Raw genomic sequence first — 8,752 nt, forward strand, 5'->3', positions numbered from 1 at the left:
TCACGCAGAAGTTGCACTTCGCGAAATAAGACAACCATCTCGTCATTCTTTGCGAGAGGTGTGGACTTCTTATGGCCGTGCGTAAAGACGCATGGTCCGTATAAATAATTAACGGTCTATCTCCCAAGAGATAAACCGTAAACTTAGCCAGTGCATATTTAATGGCATGGAGTTCCTTGTCATTCACTGGGGAATTGCGTTCAGCTGGTTGAAGCTGACGCAATTATTAGCAGACGACGCGCTCTGCGCCGTCTGTGACATATTGCATTAACTCACAGCCGATTGCAGATTCGCTGACATCACAGACCACATGAAATTGTCTGTCTTGGTCCCCAATCGCCAGGATTGGCGATTGTATCAAACTTAGCTTGATACTCACAAAGGAACGCTGACAATCAGCGTTCCATGACTACTTTATATTCTTCTTCAACAAAGAAGAGATATGTACTGTCATTTCGGCATACCTGCTTTGTCATTTCGGCATACCTGTGGGGGGACTTATGTAAGTACGCCGCTAAGCCGAGAAACTTTCGTAGTCCCTTTACATCGACAAGCACAGGCCACCCGGTGATCACCTTCATATTTTCCGGATCAGAACGTACATCGTGGTTACCCACGATGCACCCAAGAATGGTGGTTCGCTTGCAGCGAATTTACTGAGATTTGCATACAACTTATGCTTACGCATAAGTGTAAGAACCTTTTAGACATGGGTACGATGTACTTCAACATCCGACTTTCCGTTTATGACTCTGCAATAAATAAAGACGTCATCATAGTAACTCGGCTCGAATCTCGCCCCGATCTCAACAGATTGGTTACATTTCTGTTGAATGTTGCAGGGGCATTACTAAGCCCCTGTGGCATAACTAGGCACTCCCACAGCATTCCGATTAGGTTGCTTACTGCTGTGAACGGGATATCCTGTTCAAGCATAAAAACTCTGAAAATATCCATCTATGAGATCCATTGACGAAACGATGGTACTTTGACCAACCATCAATATTTACGTCTTTTACTGGTATTGGCGTTTGAGCTAGTACCGTTGCAGCATTCAACTAATTGAATACGTTCACAATCCGCCACTCTCCGGTGCTTCACGCACACAGAAGGTCGGAAAGCTATGTAAGAAGGTGACTTCTCGAAATGGTCCGTCGCTAAGCGATCGGCCAAGAATTTGTCGATCGCTAATACTTGTTGACGAGGCAGTGGCCACTTCTTAATGGCGCAGTATTTCGAACCTGGAATCAGGTCGATTTTGTGTCGTGTGCCGTTATCCTTAGGCAACTCGTACGGTACGGATTCAGGAAATACATTCTTAAATCCGATCAAATCCTTTTATAAAGAATTTGTCCTCAAAGACTCCCAGGATTGAAATGTAAAACGTTCAATCCGAGTCTTCTCATTGAGGACACTTTTGTTCATCGATGAGCTGCTGACAACCCGTTCGTTCTCAGGAATACTGTTGCCGACCGAATATCGACCACGTATTGGCATCTGTGGCAAGTAAGATCTGCTAGACTTTACGACCACGCAGATCAAATATCGCGCTAGTAGAATAAGTGAATAAGCTCCTATACTTAAGCAGCTTTTACTAAGATGTTTAATGTCTCAGTTTCCTCTTTGGAACTTACTTTCAAAGGTACCTGGAAACCTGTGACCACAGGTTTCTGGATTATTATTCCCGCAGAATCTTGGGGACTTCTTCCTTCAATTTATAGGGAGTTTCCTTCCCAATTGCCTCTAGCTGTGATTGCGCAATCACAGCGAGATCTTCTATTATCGACTCTCCAGTCGATCTAGGACTTTTGCACTGTCACTTACAGACAGGCAATTGGAACTTTCTAGGAAGTGATTTCTAAGCAAGCATCCTTCTTTTGTACCACGCAACTTATTCGAGTGGTCGAACTTCAACGCTGCCTGTGATTGTGCGCAGCCGTCGGCATCTAGCTCCACAGTTTGATGGGTTGTCACACTGAGGTATTGTGCAGTCGTGCAAATGACCGAACCACAAGTGATACCATCGCACTCACTCGTGTGACATCCACACGCTTGTGGACGCTCCAAAAAGGCGTATATCAGATGACCATCTAATGAACAATAGGCAGGCAACGTCACGGCTTGATGCTGCCAGTTTATGCATGGCTCATACTTTCTGAGCCATGGAAATCCAAGGATGACATCAAATTTGTCATTTAAATCCAGTATAATAAAATCATCATCATACCGTTTCCCATTTATAATTTATCAGTACAAACTACACGTTTCTTTACTGTTGGAGAAGCGCCTGTTGCTGGGCGCACTCTCAGCTTCGTAGCGGGAGGTCGATCGTTTCGCTAAGTGTTTCTAGGCACTGGGCGTAGGCACTGCACTCAAAGGTGTATGGTCCGTCTTTTGGCAACGATTGCATTTTTGCAATCGTTTGTAACTTCAAGAGCGAGGTTTTTAGCTCTCTACATACGAGAGGTCCATAGGTTCTGGACTCCCTTTTCTTGTCGTCTCGGAAGCGATAAGCTCCAGAGTGGACGAAAGCCTGTATAAGGCTGAAGTCCTCCTGTTCCGATACAGAGATCGATTGGTCTAGCGTCTGTAGTTCAAGAGCGGAACAGGTGAGACTTGACAGGGCCGTCTGCAAAAACTTTATAAACACATTCACCTGTGTTTGTTCATCTATTGGATGAATCAAGTTACAATTACAAGGTATCTTGTTTGTTAGGCATAAGCGTGAAGATCACGCGAGCTCGGCTCGAGCTCTGAATTCGGAACATGGCGGCACAAATGTTTGCCTGAGTTGTGTCTTAACGACCTGATACGACCAACAAATCAATATCGTGAACCTTGACCTACGTCCCAGATTGTCACGTCCGGCTAAGTTGGACATGCCAAATTTCACTTTGTCACATCGTCATTGATGCGGCGAGCTTCAATGGCGTCATCTAATTCGACGAATCATCTTAAAAGGATATCGCCTTTGACTGCTTTAAACTTAGAGACTTCTATCCATAAGTTTTCGGGTCGACGCGGAAGCGTCGGGCCGCTAGCAGCATGTAAATCCTGCTGCCTCAACAGTTCTAACTGTTAGGTCTCCTGTCCTCTTAACACCTCTGCATGTTAAGAGTCTTGTTAGTATAGCAAAACTACTTTTTCTTGGGCCTTGTCGAGTTCATGTTAAATGAACTCAGCTATAGCCGCATGTTGCTCGTCTCTTCGTTGAGTGAACAACATGGCGCTAACTGCTGGCCCGCCTACGGCCGAATTCATGCTTTCGATCGCTCTCCATTCAAGGTCACATATTTGAGTGATTTTTACGCGTTGCGTGATAGCCTTGTTGGGGTACTTAAAAGCATTCTCCTTCTTTATCTAACATGTCTAATTTGATGGAACTTGCGTAGGCCTTTAAACGGACGAAGAAGTGCTACCAGGTGCAACAAGGCACCTTTTGCTAGTACTGATAACAGCACTAGTCACCTACACTCATTACAGTGAAGGCGGGGTGCCTCGATTACTTCTCGTACACGACGTTCAACGGGAGGTTCCAAGAAGCTAACATGTCTTAGCTACAAGAGGAAATTTCTAAGGCTTTACAATAAAGAAAAAGTAAAACTGTATTAATACATTAAGTTGATTAAAAACGATCTTTTATTTACTGGCTTTAATATATTAAAAACTAACTATGCAATGCGGCTCCATGCGCGACGCCTAATCGTGTCTTGTAACGAATGGCGGAGTTGATTTAAACTTTAATTAACATGTAATAAGTCAAATTAATAAAGATAATAGTTTGTACTAAATAATTTATTTCCTCTCATAGCAAATAATATTTATCATTCCTCGTGTAGGTAATAACAATTATGTAACGGGACACCCCGTTACACTCTTGAGCGGTGCAATACAGCTGGTCTAGACGCTTTCTTGATAACATGCATCACCTACACAACGGTGGTCACTAAGTGAGCCTTAACTGAGTGACAGATCAATTAACTTCACAAAAATTATTGACCTTTTCGTTAGTGAACTTAACGGGCCTGTAACCTAAGACAGCCCGTTTCAACTTACAGTTGCTAGGCCACGCTTAGCAACCGAAAAATCCTCTCTGCACGTCGTGTACGTGAATTATTTGGAGGTACAATGTCATCATTGCACGATAGCGACCACTGAAGCAATACTAGCGGTAGAAGCTCCGTTAAACTGTCTCTAGTCCAGAAATTTGTTCTGAACACTAAGTAGGCAACAAATTCTTTATATTAACAGGATGCATTCTTGAAAAATGAATCCACAGGCCGCCGACGAACCGGAATTTCCAATAATACGCGTGCATCGAGGTTTTTACCTTAGCCATGAGAGAATACCTAGATCCCCATGAAGTCAGCTCATATAAGATTAGCTAATTGGTGTGGGCGGGCGCTGATCTAGCAGCCACCGCTCAACTTAATCGCACACCTTCAAGCACAATGATGGTGCGGATTAACCGTCTTCTCTGACGTGCAGTGAGGTAGTAGGTGGTGCCTAAGTGACCTCACCCAATAAACTAAGTACCTAAGGACAAGTGTCACCACGGAAGTGGTAATCCGACTTCACGTGCCACTTATTCACTAGGAAGTTGAGGCTGATTTATATTTAATAAATTAGAATATAAAACCTTTTAAACCAATCTATTTATGACACCTTTGTAGATGTGCATCCTTACATTCCAAGCTTATTATTCTGAATACCTCGGATTACGGATGACTCTAGCCTTCATCCCTTCAATGTGAACACACCTTTGTGTGCATCAGGGTGGGTCACTTTGTGCACTTAGGTCTAAGTACTTCACATGAAGTAATCGGCCATTTCGTTAAAAACACAAAGTGTTTGTTATCACACGGCGCCTGACATGCCACTTAAGAGGGGCAAAGATGACGGGTCGTCTGCGACGACACCCACAGAACCACGCACGAAGCGCACGCGCAGCGATAAACGCCGCCGTCGCCTAGTGCCTCAGTTGCAAAGCCGATAGCCACTAAAGCTGCTGTCGCGCTCGACTTAATGATTCAACCATTTGCGCAGTAAAGATGTAGAACTGTCGCTCATTGTTGACTACATGAGTCAACACCGTTGCCATCACCTCATAGTAGTGGTGAGCGCAGCGAGCTAATGGGGATGGGCGATGGCGCTGTATTGCCCATCCAAGCTTTATTCATTGCTCCTAACATGGAGACACCCAACGTTGCGAAGGCCAACTAGCCTATCGTCAACAAAACAACTGGCTCGCCGTCTGCGCTAGCTAGCGCAGCGACCATTCATGAGAGCGCTGCGCATAAAGGTGCAGCTGCATCTCATTTGGGCAGAACCACAACACTTACCGTATAGGCCATCATATTCAATGGGTGTGACGCAGAAGAGCCTGAGCTTAAAGCCCCACCGACGGCACGTGGACATGTCCAGTCGATGTCACAATTAAGCCGTATCGAATGCGGCTATGTGACCACCGATACCACCTCCACCCAATGGCCTTATTCGAATCGAACTAGTGCGTTCTCCTAAAGCGCGCTACTCTAGATGCACATAATTATTATGGCTTTTAAAATTCATGGAAGGTTCAGGGGGAATCACTTGGGCGTGTTAAATCGATCCCGGTCGTGTTGCGTTCGAATGAATTATCCTATCATTACGAAGCGGGATACCTGCGCCGCTTTCAGCCACATTTTGGTGTGGCGAAACAACGTTTGCAGCGACTTGACTTCGCTCACTTGTGTGTGAGAGAAATCAATGGCGCTACTGTACCCTTTTTTCCTATCATCACACCGCTTCTTGTAGTCCATTCGTACCTAGAGGAGCAACAACTGGTGATCCTTTTCAAAGGCAGACACCAGGCCCGGTACGTCGACATGCAGGGCGCCGACCGGTTCCCAAGAGTTGAAACGCTTCGGGTATCCTCTCCACTGAACGAGGATTTGAAGCTTCTGCTGCACGGAGCGGTGGGCAATCAATTATCCAACAAGGAAGCATTGGCTGCCGGCAGCATTTATAAGTGAGCGTGGCGCTCGATAGGAGCAACGATTTTGCACACCTACTCGCGGCAGCCTATCCCGCTTCTGCTCAGTCGCAGGCATTAAGCTCTGCTGAACGACGGATCGAGGAACTCGAAAATCAAGTCTCGCGACTGACTTCGGATCTCCACGATGTCTGCGCGAAGGATCGCCAGTGACCAAAGGCTAAAACTTCGACTGGTCCTTTTGGAGAAGCTTATGCGGAAGGATCCGCATAACTCGCGTGATACCCCTCACTTTCCAAGCCCATATCGCGGTGGGAGGAATTATTTGGCTGGAAGACTATAATCTTCCCCGTCTTTTTCACCCGACCGACGCTCGACTCACAATCAGCGTCACCATTGGTCTTCTTAGACGAATGAGGGTATGTGATCTCTTCTGAATTAACATTCCATTACAGACGCCTCACGTAAAAGAAGGGTGTGTCTTCATATACGGCGGGAGTGTGAGCCTATAATTAAGGTCTCCAACCTCCTCGACCACCGTAAACGGCCCGATGACACGCGGCAATAATTCCGTAGTACCCTTAGGTAGTATAAAGCTGCACTTTTAGGTAGGGTAGCACTGCTTAATAGTACTTTATCTCCCACTCTAGCGTTCATTAATTTTGCGACTATTTTGGTCGCATAATGTTTTTGCTTGTACTGTGCGATTGCCATCGCGTCACAACTTTTTGTTTGATGACTAATCGCAAACGAAGCGTTGAGCCTCGCTCACGCTATTAGCATCAAATTCGCCTATGACACCGCCGAGAGGCCGGTCATAGGACGTACCTGCCAAAACGAAACTCGTTATCGTTTAGGAGCACAGGCATTTCTTATTGTGACTCCATACTGACCACTGCTAAACCGGAAGGGTCCTTAGGGCAAGTTTCCGTCGTTGACAAGATACTCTCACGGATCATCGTCATGTTAACAAAACTATGTCACCAAGCGTAGTGAGTGGCCCTACCCCGCTAAGCCTCAGGCTGCGCACAAACGAGATTATCATTCGAGGATGGCGCACTCCGTTTATATAAAACGGCGTCTCAGCCGTACTGGCGTGGGCACTGTTATTTATAGAGAACCTTCACGAAGGGCAATTGCTTGCTCCATTCCTTGGGAGTCGCTACCGTGCGCAATACATCCGCCACGACCCGATAGCCTCGTTCCGTTTAGCCATTGGTCTGGGGATAACCGGCTGTTGACATGTACCTAGCAGCGCAAACACATGACGCAAAAACGCGACGTAAATCGTGGATCCCGATCCGATACTATGTATTCGGGCATCCGGTCGGTACACATGATCCAAGAACAAGATAGCTGCATCCTTGCCTGTGATCGTGGTGCTACATGGCGCTAAATGCACCGTTTTGCTCAGTCTGTCTACAGAGACGACGAGCCCCGTCCAACCCGTATGATCAGGCGGCATGCCAAACATAAAGTCCAGACTGACCGACTTCCAACAATCCGTTGGAATCGACAGCGGCTTCAATGGCGCACTGCTAAACGGTGCAGGCTTTATGCGCTGAGCGAACAAAATTGGCCAACCATGTAAAACATAGATCACAGGCATTGACGCAGCTCTCTTGTTCTTGGATCATGTTTAACGACTTCACGGGATGCCTGAGTCCATACTATCGGACCGGAATCCACGTCTTACGTCTGATTTTTGGCCACACGAATTCGAGCTGCTTAATAGCAATCTCCACCTGTTGACCGCAGATCATCCTCAGACCGATGGCCAAACAAAACGTGCCAATTGGGTCGAGGCGGATGTCTTGCGCACTATAGCGACTCCCAAAGAGTGGAGCAAGCAATTGCCCTTTGTGGAGTTCGCTATAAATAACAGTGTCCACGCCAGTACGGGTGAGACACCGTTTTATATTAACGGACTGCGCCATCCTCGGACGCCAGTCTCATTTGTGCGCAGCCCGAGTCTTAGTGGGGAGGGCCCCTCACTATGCTCGGTGCGAAAGAGGGACATAGTTTCGTCAAAATGACGATGACCATGAGGGTATCATCTCAAAAAAAGAAACTTGCCCTAGTGACCCTGCCAGTTTAGCAGTGGTCAATAAAACAACGCCTTATGACCGACCTCTTGGCGGTATCATAGGCGAGTTTGATGCTAAAGCGTGAGCGAGGCTCAACGCTTTGTGGATGAGCGATTAGCCATCACACGTAAAGTCCGTGACGCAATGGCAAGCGCACAGGACAAGCAAAAAGAATATGCGAAACGAAATGATCGCAAAAATAATGAACGCTTTAGAGTTGGTAAAAAAGTAACATTAAGTACTGCTACCCTGCCTAAGAATGCAATTTCTGTACAATCTAGAGGTACTACGAAGTTGTTGCCGCGTTTTTTTATTGGGCCTTTACGGTGTTAGAATAGGTTGGAGTCCTAAATTATAGGCTCACCCTTCCCCCGTATTTAATGACGCACCCTGTATTTTCCGTGGGTCGTCTGAAAAGGTTTGTAGATCGAAATGAAGCCACATACCCTCATCCGTCTAAGGAGACCGATGGTGACGCCGGCTGTGAGTCAAGCATCGTTCGGGTGAGGAAGACGGTGAAGGCAAAAAGCTATCAGATTCCTCCCTCCACGAACAGGACTTGGAGAGCAAGGAACATCACGCGAGTAACACGGATCCCTCAGCGTTATCCGTTCGAAAAGGTCCAAGCAAGTCTTCAGGCGTTCATAGCCCTGACGAGCCTTCGCTCGGACATCAACGAGATCCGAGGTCA

Source organism: Bremia lactucae (genome assembly GCF_004359215.1).
Source record: "Bremia lactucae strain SF5 chromosome Unknown BlacSF5_NotPlaced_182_SHOA01000115.1_669280bp, whole genome shotgun sequence".
In the NCBI taxonomy this organism is placed as follows: Eukaryota; Oomycota; class Peronosporomycetes; order Peronosporales; family Peronosporaceae; genus Bremia; species Bremia lactucae.